Genomic DNA, 17,665 nt, shown 5'->3' on the forward strand with positions numbered 1-17,665 from the left:
GTAGGTACTGTTGGCATGCGGGGGATCAAATATCAGCTGGCCTCGCCAAACATGCTGTTGATACCGGTCTGATTTTATGACCAGGACCTGATAAGTGGTCCAGATCTCGCACGTGTACCATGAAGCTACCTGAATCTCACGCGAGAGTACGGAACATTCGTGTGACAGTGAGAGGTGTCGTCCACCGACACTGTCGGCTCGACAGCTGTGCCTTGCGATGCTCTGGCCTCTTCACCAATCACTACCGACACACCTTCGGAATCGTTGACTCTTTGACCACTTCGGCCAGCGGGACCTCTACACGCAGATGCACGTGCCAACCTGGAGTGTGTGTCAGACAATGACCAACGTAGGCGATGAGACCAACGGTAGCGATCATCTTTCCCAATAACTCAGGCCGTTCAAATCTCAGATACGCTGCACAACCATTTCTTCACCGTCCATTTGAGCGTGCATGCTTCGCCCATGTGAACATGTAAGTAATATCTAAGCGAGGTTCGATCGAATACAACGCGACGTATTGCAGTACGATACATCCAGATCCTCGTTCATTTGATTTGGGTCTTGTTCGACGATGAAAACGGTTTGTTTGATAGGGCTCTCCTTGGATGGAGAAGCTTGAAAGAAATTCTCGGATTCAATTTTCCAACCCTTCGATTATACAAATATTACTGTAACCGTCCATGTTCAAAGTAAAAGAGCCCGTTGATCAAAGGTTGAAATAATCCAATTGAGAGCTTATAATTTCTATTGTCCATCACACAAAGCGATACTCGTCATATTAACGGTTTGGATCATTGGAAGATGACCGAGATTCAAAGCATAAGGTCCCCACAGATCGAATTGTAGTACGTCGGATGCACTCGAGCACACCTCTATCTATATAGTATCATCCTTTTTCAGTCATCTGCACAATCTCGGTATGTCTTAAAACGTGCCAGACTGTCACGCGTGTATGTCGTGTACGGATGCATATAGAGGATTGTGTGGGAGGCGGATTGCCTAGATGGTGCCCTGTGGGCCCACGATAATGTATGTATTTTATCCAGGTCGTCTCCATCCATTTTTTCAAATCACGTTAGGGAAGAAACCGAAATTGAAGCAGATAGGATTCTCACGTGTACCACACCACAGAAAATTGTGGTGATTTAACACCCACCATTAAAAAATTGTTGGGGGCCACAGAAGTTTTGTATGAAGCTGATATTTATTTTTTCTCTTCATCCAGATCCATGTCACCTAATCAACAGGTTGGATGGAAAATGAACATTACAGTGGGCCCTGGGAAGTTCAATCACCTCTGTTTTCAAGTGGGGTGGTCCACTTGAGATTTATATCTGCTTCATTTTTTGTCTCGTGGTTAAAATTATCTTGAAAAAAATGAATGGACAGCATGGATAAAACACATACATCATATGGGGTCCAATGAGCACTACTGTCGGTTGGCAATAGTTAAAATGATCTTGAAAAAAATGAACGGACAGCATGGATAAAACATATAAATCATATGGAGCCCACAGAGCACTATCGTCGGTTGGCAATAAACACGTAGGTGGAGTGAAATAGCAAATATCATCTTAGGACTCTGGATATTTCTAATTATATTTTTGAACTCATAATATCATTTGGAAGGAACATGCAACTGTTCGCATTTAATATACGTTTGGCTTTCATATTGAGTGTAGTATTTTGTTTGTGCCTCAGGTCACTTTTTCTTGTGTGGTCCTGGATGTGCCACTGTCTGTCACACTTAGTTCACGTGTGCTGGTTGTTAAGGTGTGTATGGAGCGGCTACTGATTGATATTGTCAAGGGCCCATGGAGATAACAAAAGGAATGGTCATAATCCCTTTTCCAGTAAGATGATTTTTTAATCTATGAGGTTAAAAAAAAAATACTGAATATAGTATATTATTGAGAATACAGAATGAATTGTCCTTTGTTGCTTAACTAAATATTAAAGAAAAAAAACACTTTACCAAAATAGCAAACTTATTAAAAATAGTAAAAAATATCAAAATCTACTCAAATTCATAAAAGCTCTTAGATAAGCTCAAACAAAGACTTTGGATTATAATTGAATTCTTAATAATACCATAATTTATTAAAAATAATAAAATTTAACTCTTTAAATGATTGAATTTGACAAAACCATTTAGGGGTTGATGAACTGTAAAGATTAATAAAGAGTTAAAACTCATTAATAGCTTTCCCAAACTATATTGTCCACACCATTCTTCTAATCAATTGTAAAGTTATAGCCATCATAGGTTATAATGCGGTAGGTTGTTTTTCCCAACTTTGATCATTCAGCTTGAATTTGTGTAATTTTGATGTTTTATTAAGCTGAAAATGCTCTTTTTAAAAGCAAACCGTAATCATATTACCTTCTTAAAATGCTTAAGAAACTTGAAATGACTACATTTAGTTGGTGTCATTCCATGCAAATATGGTAAAAAGTGTTGGGAGTGCCTCCTCTTGTTGAGGTGAGATTCACGTGTGTGGGCTTAAGTAATCTAATTTGCCACATGTGTGGGTGTATTTTGATCTTTTAGCTAAGAAAAGTAAAATAAAAGAAAATAGATTTTTTTTTCTCTTAAAAAGACTTGTAACAACATTTGTGTTTTTTTTTTTTTCCTTAGAGAAGAGGAGGAAAACAAATAAGAGAAAAACGAAATTTTTTAGAAGAAAAAGATCAAGAGCTTTATATCATCGAAATCTTTATATCTAGGTTTGTGAGGTTCCATTTACAACATCGGTTTATTTGATTGTCTTTTCTAAGGACTAAATTTCTGCCTCATCCTTTGGGATGGGCTTTAATGTGATCTGATAAGGTAGATAGACGGAGAGGATTTGCCAAATACCTCATATTGAACCCCACAACCATTGCGAGTGCACGTCAGCAGCGTTGCACCAACAGCGCACTGAAATCGGATACGGGTCGAACCGGGTTTGACCCGAAACCTTTCGAATATAGGAGAATTTCTCCCTCTTTTTCTCGCCCAGCTTGAAATTTAAACAAACCATTTGTCTGTTGCTAGTAATGGCCCACCATCGGGGACGTTTCCGTGATCCAGACTGTCCATCGCAATCTTAGTGGCCCACCGACCGTAACCAAGTTCATTTTGCACGTAGGGGTACGTGCGCGCGTGCACGATAATCTGCCCAAATAGCCTGGCACGAAAGCTATGGTTGAAAACAAATCCACGTCATCCACATTCTCTCCAACGGCTCCGGTGGACGGCGTAGATCTCTCAAACGTCATAGAATATGGGCCCCACCAACAGCCAGTGCAAGAAGAATTACGCATGTCCGCGCGTCCGAAAATCGATCGAATTTTTTGGGCTGTTACACGACTGTGGTGATGATCGGATGGTCAATCCGGACCATCCACAAGCTTCATAGGGTGGCCATAACCATAACCACTACGTAAAAGCATGCTTTTAGGTGATCCTCTTGACAAAAAGTCCATCCAAACGCGAACCTATTTGTGTTTTTCTTCAGCTGGCACTTCGAACAACTCTGCTGCGTAAAGTCGGTTCTCCCCCGACCCCCTTTTTAAGGAAACCATCCGAAAAAGACGCATTTTCAAAATTTCCGAAGATTACAGAGAAAACCATAGCGAGAGAAAGCAAGAAGGAGAAAGAGAGAGAGAGAGAGAGAGAGAGAGAGATGGTGGTGTGGGAGAGAGGACGAATGCTGGGGAAGGGTAGTTATAAGGAGGATTTTCAACATGAATTTCTTTGTAGATAAGCATAACCATAAGTGTACCCAAATCGCAAAGGCAATGTCATCATCACATATCCACTAATATTAAAATCTTGAGTACAATAAATGAAGGAGAAATACAAGATAAATGCTAAAAGCTCCAGAAGCTCTGCCGCATGCTCCTGTTTCAGCTTAACTGCGTTCTATCATCACTTGCACGCATCTATCGTGCATAAGCTTATAGAAAGCTCAGAGGGTGGTGTATGTGTATGCGCAAGATAAGTGCCAAGCACACAAATATCAGAGTAAGTATAATATTGGCATGTCTATAAGTCATTCAATATCAGAGTATGCAATACAGATCGGCTATGCAATGAAGAGTCATAATGAGCCAAATATCAGATACCGAGAATGCAATACAATATGCAATTCTGAAGAGCCACGAATACTATCAGTCTCATCTAGGCCATATAAATGTAGAAAATATAGCAACTCAAATGCCATATGCCGCAGATGTAATACAATTTGGAGATCCTAGCGGGTCCATAACACCATCAACCTTTTTCAGGCTATGCAAAACAGATGTATAATAAACCAAATGCTATGTGCTGAGGATGCAATGCAATATGCAATGCGAATAAAATGACTAAGCTGGAGTGTGAAGTTGGGATGATAGTACGTAGTATCGCAGGCTATAAGGTCCATCATAAGGGACTTCTATTCAAACCAGTCCCATACCTAAATTTGGATAGCCAGACTCAATATGGTAAACTCCTCATCTCAAGTTGATAACGGGCACCAACTGAAATCCTGGCCATTGCGAAGGTACACATGACAAATTAATTGCGCACCACCAACCCGAGTGGATAATAAATGAATGAATGAATGAGTAAAATGATGAGTATGCAACTTCTGCTCAGTAAGTCCACATATCAGTATCGTACATCTCTGGGATCACCACCGGGGTCTAGTACACTCTACGCCACCTGCCGCCCCTTCAAGCGCATAACTAGGTAACTGGAAGAGACCTCACTATCTGCCTACCAATATCGGTCGGACTCGTCGATAACGGACCCATTTATGAGCTGGTCAGACTCAGCCTAACATTGCCTACTCCCTCGAGCGGGTAAGGCCACGCTTCTTTCCAACCGACCACGACACAGTGAGAGACGCAACCTACTGGTATACGGCTCTCATGCGCTCATGTATATCCACTCGGTTTAGACATTAGAGTGTCCTCTAGTACCAAGAGGGTTTAGGAACTTTCATCCAAGGATATTTATGGCAACCCATGTAGAAAAAGATTTTCGGTGTCCCATCTGACCATCCACGACATGCATTTGGAGGCTACGGTCTTGATGTTGCTATCTCTAGAGTGTACAGTGGTCATATCACAAAATGCGAGATGCATGAGTCAGACCATCTAGTCATGCATTCTTATGCCAGATTCCGATCCTGGGATCCTACAAGGAGGATTTTCAGTTTGAATTTTTTTGTAATAGAGCATAACCACAAGCATAACCAAGTCACAAAACAACATCACCACATATCCACTAAATCAAAAACTTTAAGTACAATGCGGAAAGGGAAATACAGGGTGATCAAAAGCTTCAAAATAAAATGTGCACTCCTGCCTCAGCGCTGCTGCTGTCCAACACAACCTGCACGCAACGATCGTGCATAAGCTTACAAAAGCTTAGAGGGTGGTGCAAGTGTGTGTGCAAGGCCAGCGCCAAGTGTACAATATCAGAGTAATGCGGAAATATGCGATAAGTCCATGAATGCCATCAGCTGCACCAATGCTATATGATGCAAGACATGAATGCTATCGGCCATACCAAGGCCATGCGATGCGAGGCCTATGTAGCCAAATGTCATATGCGAGATGCAAAGCAAGCATGTCGTCCTCATCAAGTACACATATCGATCAGTTCCTCTCTGGATATCACCGGGTCTAATACACCTCACACCGACTGCCTCCTCCATTCCGCATAACCAAGTAAGTGGAAGAGACCACACTATCCGCCCGACCAAGTCCGCCAATATCTACTCGGCTCGTCGATAATGGACTCCTTAAGATGGTCAAACTCAACTTAGCTTATAGCCCCCTCACTGGGCGGATAAGGCCACACCCCCTTCCAACCGACCACACACAGTGGGAGACGCAGCCTCTGGTATTCGGCACTCAGCGCTCATGTATCCACTCGCCTAGACGTTGGAGCATCTCCTGGTACCAAAAAGGTTCTGGGACTTTCGCCAAGGACATCCTAAGTGCCCACAATGCTTGAGCCAATATTTCCTAGATCCGATACGGCCATCCACGATGTGTCCGTGGAGCCACGGCCCCGATGTCGCTAGGGCGTGTAGTGAATCATGACACACAATGCGAAATGCATGAGTCAAATCATCAGTTATGAATAATCCTGTGCGTACCACACACTCATGTGGGGACACTCCGTCTCATAAGGAGTCCCGTAAATGTCTCACCAACTGGCTTATGCTATGATCAAGCATTCCTCATATCAAGCATACATATGATGCATATGGGCATGTATCATGGAGCTATACTAAGCATGTTATAAAGTAAGGAACTATCAACAAGTATGGGCCTATCAATGGGCCTTAAGGAGAGTTACAATGCGGACATTTAACCAACATTGTATTTACAATGTGGACGTCAAACCGACATCGCTCCCAAGGCATGGCTCGCCATAAAATACCATTACACAAACCATATGGAATCACACATTGCAATGGACCCTAAGGACATCCCATTGGCCTCGACCCATGGGCCTTAGACACATCAAATGGGCCGTATCACATGGGCCTTACATTCATCAAATGGGCCGCATTAATGGGCCTTACCAACGGGCCTTATGTACATTGCAATGGGCCATATCCCACGGGCCTTTGAAAACATCACAATGGGCCTTGTAACATGGTCCTTATGCATGCCAAATGGGCCTAATCATATGGGCCTTACGTATCTCAAATGGACCACACCAATTGGGTCCCATATGTGGATCAAATGGGCCTCATAACACGGGCCCTATAAATGTCAAGGTGGGCCTTAAAAATGGCCACAAATATATATATACATACATACATACATATATATATATATATATATATATATATAAATTCATGCCAAAGGATCAACCGATCCTTACTTCAAACAATAGTGGTAGGACCCACTTGAACCACATATCTGACCCACTTGAATCACTTGAATCGTGCCTTAAAATGAGCTTGCAAAAAGGATTGATGGTTGGGGATGCAACACAAGCATCATGGTGGGGTCCACCGTCCGTGACAGTGGACGGTGTGGATAAGCACATAAATCATGGTGGAGCTCACTGGCCGTCCGGTCACTGGACGAGGAAACACATACATCTGAAGTGGGTTCCACCGTCCTGCTAGGGACGGCGTGAATAGAAATACATACATCACATGTGGGTCCCACGTGGGCCCCACCATAACGCTTGCTTTCCATCCAACTGTTGAGGAGGTCACGCAGACTGGGTTGAAGTGGAGAAACAAATTTCATATTGATCCTAAACTCGTGGGCCCAAAAATGGTTTCAATGGTAGAGAGTTCAATCCCACTGTTTCCCTTGGTGTGGGCCAACTGAGTCTTGGATCTGGCTGATTTTTGGAGGGGGGCCACTTCAAGCAGGGTCCCACCTTGGGTCCCTGCACGGACGCTGCTACGCGCAGGCAGCGCCTGCGCCTCTGGCGCTGTCAGCGGCAACAGGGCTGCTGCCCTTATGTTTTTTTTTTTTTTTTTTTTTTTTGAAAACTCGTTTTTCAACGGTTTTTCATACGTGGGGCCCGCATCAGGTAGATCTACCCCAGCCATTGGTCTCTACAGGCCATAACAAATCCGTAAAGTCCAATATTGGATATTTTTGGCATGAAAAAAAAGGTTCAAGTGAATTTAAACGGTGAAAACCACTGTTTTGAAAGGTATGGCCCACCAGAAGCTTGGATCAGTTTCATCTTCTGGCTCAACGATTAAAATGGTTTGGAAAATGGAATGGATGGTGTGGATTAGCCCCATACATCAAGGTGGGGCCTACATGGGCAAACCCTTTCCAAAACTCATGAACCAAGCCCATATTTGTATTTTCATTTCAGTCCAGGGACGTCCCTGGATAGGGACGGCCTATGCACAGGACATGCACAAGGTGGGCCTTGCTCCTGTGGGCCACCAAATGGATGAATGGTAAGGATAAAACATACATTAAGGTGGGGCCCATCCAAGTGGGTCACATGGCCACCCCATCACACACAAAGATAATTAAATAAATAAATAAAAGAGAAGGAGAGAGAGAGATGGAGAGAGAGAGAGAGATATACACGTGTGATGGAGGGACCCCGGCACTATGGGCCCTCCGTTCCAAGCATCCAATCCATACATCAAGTGGGTCCCATTGCATATGGGCCCACCAAATTGAAAATCAATGGTGGAGATCCTTTCTCCACCAAACTAAAAGGTCTAGATGACCATATTTATGTAAGAAAATAAACATCATGATGGGATCCATGGAGAATGGCCCCATCATGGAATGATCTTAAGCATCAAGGTGGGCCATTAGCCACATCAAGGGTCCAAAGTGAGATCCATACCATTGATCGGTAGGCCTCACTTGGCCCATTATAAGAACATGAAAACCTAGCCTATAGAAGCACCCACCGGTCGATCTTCTCGGTCTGTTGAAATGCCGATCTCCTTAGGCTTCACTTCAACGGTGGAAGATGAAAAATGAAAGGCTAGGATGGAAGATTTGGGATGGGAAAGTGGACCACACACATGCACTCTCTCACATGGAGAAGCTTGGACGTGAGCTCTCTCCTTGGTTGCTTGGAGTTGAGTTGAGAAATGAGAAAGAGAGAGGGAGAGATGGGATGTAAAGAGAGAGAGTGATGAATGTGAGTGATGGGTGAGGTGATGTGTACTTGACTAGCATGGGTGTGTAAGAGAGAGGGTGAGAATGGGTTGACTTTGGAGAGAGAAAGCATGGGTTGCTTGCACTTGACATGAGGTGATGGATGGGATTGATTGATGGGATTGATTTGACACATTGTAGAGATTCTCTTGGGATTGCAAACGCGCGGCGTTTTCTTCGGGCTCACATCTTCCTGATAGGGTATTGGATCGGTACAAGAGACGCGGCGTTAGAACCGCGGCGACGGTGCGGTCGCAATGGTACAAGTCTCGAATTAAACCGACTCAAATCTACAACATACGACTTAGGGTTGATCGCAACGTCGATTATACGTCACAGGTTGCCGAAATTCGACAGGAAGGATCGCGGGATTTGATGGAACAGTACGGACTAGGATATGGGTCTTACACTATGGCCCCGATGTTGCTATCTCTAGAGTGTACAGTGGTCATATCACAAAATGCGAGATGCATGAGTCAGACCATCTAGTCATGCATCAAACCTAGACGTACCGCGCGCTCATGTGGGGCAACTCCATCTCTCAGGGAGTCCCATAAACAATCAGCTCAATGGCACATGCTATGCTCAATCACTCGATCATAACAAACATGCGGATGATGCGTATGGGTATGTATTATGATGTAATACTATATATGTTCTTAGTGTGTCCTACTAGACTAAGTACACTTAGCATAATTATCAGATAAAGCAGATAATAATAAACCACGATTGGCTTTCACCGGTATGTCACATACCAAGATTATGAACTAAATAACATGCTTTTTCTATAACTATAGGAATCCATGCGGCATGTCCCACGTTAGCCTTCTAAGATACTGATATATCATATATTCCAAGACGGGGTCCACTGGAAGGATGACGGATCTTGCTCACACATCGAGCTAGGCTCTACACAGAGGATATACTAAATCTGATAGCACATATTCTCCCATATACGGCAAGAGATAATGGTGTACTAGCGTCAAGGGTAGGCCTCACACTTGTCTCAAAGAAGTAAATGGACGGTGTGACGATATATACATGACACTGAGGTCTTAACAACTGGATACAATGATAAGATATGTCTCATGGGGCGAATCAAGTGGGTATACAACAAGTGGGCTTTCCTTTCCTATGGGGTCCAATATGAATACAAGGCAGGCCTCGATAGGATCCATATATCTAAGAATATGTGTCCTTACAAATGGGTCGGTAGTTCACCCATCATCTAAGTGGGCCTTGGGTATAGACACTAAACTTTGGGTAGTCACATGTATCTAGGTGGTCCACATCTCCTATGGAAGGCCCGATATGAATATAAGGTGGGCTCCAAGGTTTGGATAATCCTACAAGGTATGGTGGAAAGCACCATCATCAAATGGGAGCCCAATGGTTTGGGATAGCCTAATCAAGGGAAAGATGGGTATCACTAGCATCAATGGGGGCCCAAGAGTTTAAGTTAGTCCAGTAGGGTGAGATGGGTATCATCAATGGGGTCCCAATAGATTGGGATAACCTAATAAGGGAAGGTGGATAATATGATCAGCAATGGGTACCCAACGGTTTGAGGTAAGCCCAATGAGAGGAGATGAGAATGTGCCTAACAATGGGCCTTAGGGAGATACAATGTGGACATTTAACCATCTTTGCTCCTAAGGTAATGAGCTTAACAACAGGCCCTAGGGAGGATTTCAACGGTGGACATTTACTCACTATTGTCTCTTCGTGTGTGGTCCACTTGGGATTTGAATCTAACTCTATGGGGCCCACGACTCTTATACAAATCAGGAAGAAGTATGAACATCGTGTATGTAACACATACATCATGATGGGTCTCATAAGGCAACCCCATGGTGGGCATATAACCCATAAATCAGGGTGGGCCTCTCAAGGCAATGGGGTCCTTGGCCTTTGAGAAAGGGATGAACGGTGTGAATGTAACACATACATCATGGTGGAATCATTCATTATAATTGAGCCTCATATAACGGCCTCGTATACATCACATCGGGCCTCACACAAGGGCCACATATACATCACTTGGGCCTCATACATGGGCCGCATATACATCATAATGAGTCTCATATTTGGGCCACATATACATCACAATGAGCCTCATTACATGGGCCACATATACATCACATCGGGCCTCGCCATATGGGCCTCATATACATCACATTGGGCCTCATCAAATGGGCCATAAATACATCACATTGGGTCTCATGGGGCGGCCCATAACCCAACAAAATAGATGGGCCACATGCACATCATATACCCCAAGATGGGCCTGTAAGATAGGCATGAATACAATACACATCATGGTGGAACCCACGTCCCATGGACAGTTTAGATATACATCAAGGCAGGGTCCACGTCTAGCAACAGATGGACAACTGGATATAGAGTATATGCATCAGAAGGCCTACCGTCCCCAGTAAATGGACGGTGCAGATATATAATACATACATGAAGGTGGGCCCCACCCGTTCCAACCTATGGGCGGTGTGGATAAAATAGATCCGTCATGTGGGTCCCATAGATGGACGATTAGATGAAATATATACATCATGGGGGTCCCACAGATGGACGGCTGGATGAAATAATACATCAAGGTGGGCCCCACCCATCTTGCAAACGAATGGCGTAGAGGAGACCCATACCTCACGATCGGCCGTACACAACAGCACCGTCCAGCACCTTAGACGATGTAGGTATAAAATACATACATCAGCATGGGGTCCACATGTAGTGGGCCCCACATGGATGAATGGTTTGAGTATAACACATACCTTAAATCAGACCCACAGAACTTGCTGATGTCAATACATCAACTATACATCTAGTGGGACCCACAGAGCTTACTGACGTCAATACATCTAGTGGGACCCACCAGATATACATATATGTATATTATATATATATTATAATAATACAGGTCTAGAGTCTATGTAACGCCTCGGTTTCTAAAACCCAAGTACGAGATTCGCTTCAGAAACCTGGGAGTTTATAAATCAAAGAACTAGCGGAAATACAAATTTAGAGTGCAATAGCAAAATGAAGCATAGATAATCATGTGAGCCCAAATATTTGACTCACCCAGCTAGGAGTCTTAGTTACAAAATTTCATAAGTTCCAAAGTATTAAACCACTGAAATTAAAATATTGATCTACCGATTAAGCCTGAAATACATCGTTGCTTGTTGTTGTGGCTCATCATCATGTATCCTTCCTGGGGCTCCATGGTCGCGCCATCAAGGTCAACGCCATCATTCTCTACATCCGTCCTTTCATACTCTGTACGGTTGGATAGTTGATAAATGTGTGGCCAGCTCAGTGTGAATTCCCCTCAAGATTTCACTTCGCCGCCTTAGCAAGCATAGTTTAAAGAAAAATAAGACAATAATAAAAATAGATAAGATGCAGTCTTAGTAGATGCATGGATGTATGAATGCACATCGACTTGGGGATGCTCATCCAGTCGAACTTGGGCTCGTCACCCATGCAATCATCAACCTAGGAATGATCGTCCAATCGGAATAGTAGGTTGATAGTCAATGGTTTGAGAGCTAGCGAAACGATACCCTGATGATCCTAAGGGTACGTGCTACAACATTCAGAATTAGCCACTCGTCATCGCCAATATGCTATGGATGCATGATTAACTAACCCATTATTATTCCAGTTACAACCAGCCAGTTTGGGTAACTCAATGGTCACTACGGGAGGTTCGTCACCCAGCGTAAGCTGATAGCTCGAGCATAGCGTCCCATGACCACCATCATCGGCTCATGAGGTTTTCTACCTTAGGATGTTTCAATAAGATCCTTTGATCAAAGAAATGATACTAGTTCGAGGGTCCTATTCTTCCACAGTTCTGTCTAGTTACATCCCAAGTGTGACTTACGTTCAATAATGGAATCCTCCACGTGTAGCACTATGAGTTATATGGAAAGGAAATCATATTAATATGTGACAACATATGATTCTAAATAGTGACAATACAACTTACTAGGAGACATCATGGAGTTTACATAATAACTATTGACGATGTGTTAATCAAGACATGCGAATGATAGTCATATTTTAATGGTTAGCTAGCAAGTGAGCCAATCATACTGTGTGAACATGGTATCACAGATTTGATATTTGCAATGAATATAACGACCTTAAACTTATGGTAGCAATCTAGTATAATTATATTTAGTTATCTTATAAATGGAATGCCCAAGGGGAAAGTCATCACCTGTAGGGTTGTGTTCACGAACTTGGTCTAAGTCTTCTTGCAGCCCAAGGTCACCCAAAGAGTCTTCTAAAATTACAATTTATATTTGTCAAGTATTTCCATCGTTTTATCCAACTAATGTGAGGGTCCGAAGGGATAATAACAAGGCCCTTTTTGGCTTTCGTTAGAGGGAATGGGCCCCCCGTATTTTTATCTAATCAAGGTGGCTCCATGGATGGGTCCAAGTGAGGGCTTGGGTTACGTCAAAAATCATTTTAACAGTTGTAAGTGTAACATGTGTGTCACTTGTACACCATCATTTTATGGGATACATGGCTCACTAATGATGATTAGCACCGTCCAAACATTTTTCAGTGCTGTTAGCATTTGTCTAGCTGCTGGATAGCGTGTACGACGTGAGTGCATCATGGCCAGGCCCAACACAACGTTTATTTACATATAACCTGTTCATAGAGTCACGTAGACCTGAACCGAGAGAAAAATAAATACCATATTGACTCAAAACTTTTGTGACCCAAAAGTTTTTAAAGCTGGACGTTGAATCCTTGTTGTGGTCCACTTGATAACTAGATCTGCCTTATTTTTCCTTTTAGGCCCTTAGGACGAGCTCGCCCACTGGATGGATGGTTTGGACAAATCACATACATCGAGGTGGGGTCCATAGAGGTGGCCCACTAGAGATTTGAACCTGACTTAGTTTGGATGGATGGCGTGAACATACACGTGCCATAGCAGGCCACACCGTTCCCAGTTGGACGGTGTGAAGAAAACACACACCATGGTGGTCCCACGTGCTGGATACAACACGGTACGTGGGACCCTCATATATTACTTTATTTATACTTTGTATGTATTGGAGGGGCACTCCAGCAAATCACAATAGGTGGTTCCCACATGGGGCCCACCACAACATATATAGTATTTTATGTATATATACTATCTCACTATTATATTATTATATATTTACTTTTTTTTTTTTTTTTGTTACATGTAAAGCAGACCGTCCAGCGCTGGACGTCCGCTGATGGACGGCCTGGAAGCAACATCCACGATGGACGGTCTGAACTTGGTGCGGCCCACCAGTAGTACATGTATATATATATACATATATATATTACATTATATAAATAAAATATTATTTTATTTGTGGGGTGCACGTCCAGGGCCTACTGCTCGTTTTGGACAGCCCACCAATGTGCAGCCCGCCTAGTTTCCTCATCCTTTTTGGTGAGGTCCAGCACAACCCACTACCTTCTGCTGGGGGCTTTTTAAGGCCAATTTTCAGTCGTTTCTCAGGCCAGCGACAACCTTTTGTATGGACCGTTGGTGAGGTTGATTCCAGCCCCAAATCAAAGCTCTTATAAGGACATTTTCTCTCCCACTTTCAGCTCTAGGAACAGCCAAGACTTCCCCTGTTTCCAGACCTATTAACGGTCCAGCCAGGGGACATTTTTCTGCTGCTATTAAGATGAAATATCAGATGTCCCCATGCTGAAATTTCCAGCTGGTATCAAGCTGACTTTCAGCTAATCCTATATTCATAAATCTCGTCTATTTTTAAGCTAAGCATTCGGCTGATTCCCAGCCATTTTTAACGGAATACACAGCTGCTCACAGGTCGTGTTTTTAGCCTGGTTTCATGCTGGAAAACTACTGTTATCAGTTTATGTTTTCAACCACAAATAGAACCCGTTTTAGAGGGCTGTTCGTGGCGTGAGCAAGGCGTGATGGAGCTTTGTTTTGAACTCATTTTAGAGTTCCAAAAAGGGAGGAGGGAAGGGTTCTACCTGCTTCAGTCGGGTCCGACCCAAGCTTGGGTTGGCACGCACACACCCAACTTCCTTTCACTCTCTTTCTTTCCTTCCCTTATCTTTCTCTCCCTCAGGTGGTGACGCTGTGGTCTCACACTGACTCGACTCGGTCCGATTTTCACGGACTAAGTTGGGGCAGTGTGCACCAAGCTCACCAAACGCCCTCTGTTTCTCTCTCTTTTCTTTTCCTCTGTTTCTCTCCTCTCTTCTTTCCTCATTTCCTTTCTTTCTGTGAGGGAGCTGAAGGGCAGTAATGCTCCTTGTATAGGCAAGGGAGTTAGAGGTCCAGTGGCTGAGATCGGTTCTGCAAATCCCTTAGCAACGGCCGTCAGTGCCAGTCTCTGTTTTCCCGAAATGGAAAGTTCGGCTTGTAATTCCTCATTGTTTGGTTGTTTTTGGTTTGAGAGAGAGAACCCTCCCTGGCTGGTGTGTCTACGCTGGCAACCCTCCAGGTAAAACGACGCAGCTCTCCCCTTTACGCCAGCAGTCCGATAGCCCTCTACGGATTCAGTTGTCCATGATAAAAGCAGACGAATAATAATGATTTCCTTTGATTGTTTTCGAAGGGCCCTATCCTCATACGGTTTTGTTGGGGTGGACCCCACCGACAAAATCGATGGCTTGGATCGTCCGGAAAATGGTTATGGTGGCCCACTTTGAAGCTCAAAGGCCAATATTTTTAAACAGTGTGTTGGCGGGAACGACTTTGAGGAATTTTGTGTTTTGTTTCGATCAAACATTGTTTAACCAGAAGTGGTCGTCCAGTGCACATCATGCACTAGCATTTGGGGTGTACATGCACTTAGCTTTGGGGGCCCACCATGACTCTGGTGCTTGATCTACCCCGTTTAATTGTCTTAGGGATCAGACGTAAGGGTCCCGGCCCGGTTTGGGGCAGGGCTGATTTCATGCCATTCAGGGCCTTATTTTGTCCATATGTCGTGATCCAATGATCAGATGGGCACGAGGTTTTGTTTTAATGGTGGAACTGGGATTCGAGGGGTTCCAAATGCCTGGTTGGCCATAATTTATTCTTCTAAGGTTGTTAGTGGATGCATGGTGTCAATGCGACTTAGTTAATTTTGTTCATAACTTGCTTTAATCTAAGGATTTGCTGAGTTTTACCTTCCAGGCTAGTGTTGGGTTCGACTTGGATCTTTCGGGTCGTGGTGGTCGGCTTTATTGTTGACTGGGAGTCCCAACCTATATGTGTAAAGTTTAAGTTGTCTTGTTTAATCGTCTTTAATCCCTATAATCGGGGTCCTCAGGGGTAACACCCGTGTACCAAAGGTACTGGGTGTTACAGTCTAGGCCCTGGATGGGCGGCGTGGATATAAACATATACATCACGTGGGGTAGGCCCCACCGTCCAGCAGGCTGGATGGTGGCTGGCATGGATGAAAGACATGCATCAGGTGGTCCACATGTGTGGCCCACCAAGGCTTTGAAAAAGGCTAATATTTATGTTTTCCTCTTCAATTGGGCCTGTTCAGACGGTCAAGCCAGTGGGCCTTCCGCCAGACGCCAACAAAGTGGGCCCAACATGTGGACGACACAGATATGATACATACTTCATGGTGGGGTCCATCAAGGTGGGCCACGCAGCCCCGGAATCGAGCCAGTATTTGTGTTTTCCTTCATCCGGGCTAGCCTAAAAATGGGCAGCAAGATAGGCCCTTCTTGGTGGATGGCTGGATGGTCCCCACTGAATGGACAGCCTATATATCATGCATCATCAAGTGGGCCATATATCATCAACACTGAGAGAGAGAGAGAGAGAGAGAGAGAGAGAGAGAGAGAGATGGGAGGAGCTCCGCCACTATGAGCTCCTCCATGTACATGCATACATCAATATGGGCCCTAAAAATCGTGTAGACCCTAAATCACAATCAAGATCAGCCCCATGAACACCCATCGTTGGATCTTCTAGGCTCCTTGGAATGCTAGGCTTCTTGGCTTCAACTTTGATGGAGGATGATGGAGATTGAAGGGTTAGGATGAGAGATGAGAGGGTAGGAAGTGGGCCACACTTGGCTCTCTTTGGGAAGAGCTTATATATTTTCTCACTTGGGTTGCTTGGGAAATGGATTAAGAGAGAGAGAGAGAGAGAGAGAGAGAGAGGTTATGGGATGAAAAGGGATGAGTGACTGATGGGTGATGGGTTATGTTGACTTTAGGGGATGGCTTGTGTAAGAGAGGGATGGGTGTGATGGGTGGAGTGATGGAATGTGTACCTGACTAGTACTTGATTGATTGATATGAAAGGTGGTAGAGATTATCTTGAGATTAGCAATGCGTAACGTTTTTCCGAAATAGACGCGGGCCCACAACTCCTAGCTTAGGTATGCATTAGTGTGTAAGAAACGGCATTGAAACCGCGGCGATGGCGCGGTCGTAATGATACAAGTCTTGGGTCGAGTCGACTTAGATCTAAAGGATGTGACTTAGGGTCACGTGCAAACACCGATTACAGGTCGTGGGTTGCCGGAATTCGACGGGAAAAATTACGGAAATCTAAGGAACGGTACAGACTAAGATACAGGCTTTACACAACAACAAGACAACAAAATTCAAGAGCTTATCACTTTCTTAGGAGTAGTCAGAATCTATTAGTTATAATCTCAGTCTATGCGCATACGCTGGATTTTTATCTCAATACAAGCAATTCTTCATTAAAAAAATGCTTATTACAGTTATGCCTCAATTAACTGAGAGTATTTCTTTTTTGTTTGATGAGATCCATGTATCTGATAAATCCATTCATATGGAAGACAAAAAGGAATCGGAGGAAGAACCTCACCCTTCAAATATCGCCTAATCACTCTATAAAATAATTTGTGAGTGGCTGAATAAATCTGCACAAATATTAGTCATATAAAGTTGTAATAATCGTATATTCTTATATTGACGCTTTATGTCAAGTTGTTTGGTTGGAATCAAGCCGCATAGTTGTTTT

Source organism: Magnolia sinica, chromosome 13, assembly GCF_029962835.1.
Source record: "Magnolia sinica isolate HGM2019 chromosome 13, MsV1, whole genome shotgun sequence".
In the NCBI taxonomy this organism is placed as follows: domain Eukaryota; kingdom Viridiplantae; phylum Streptophyta; class Magnoliopsida; order Magnoliales; family Magnoliaceae; genus Magnolia; species Magnolia sinica.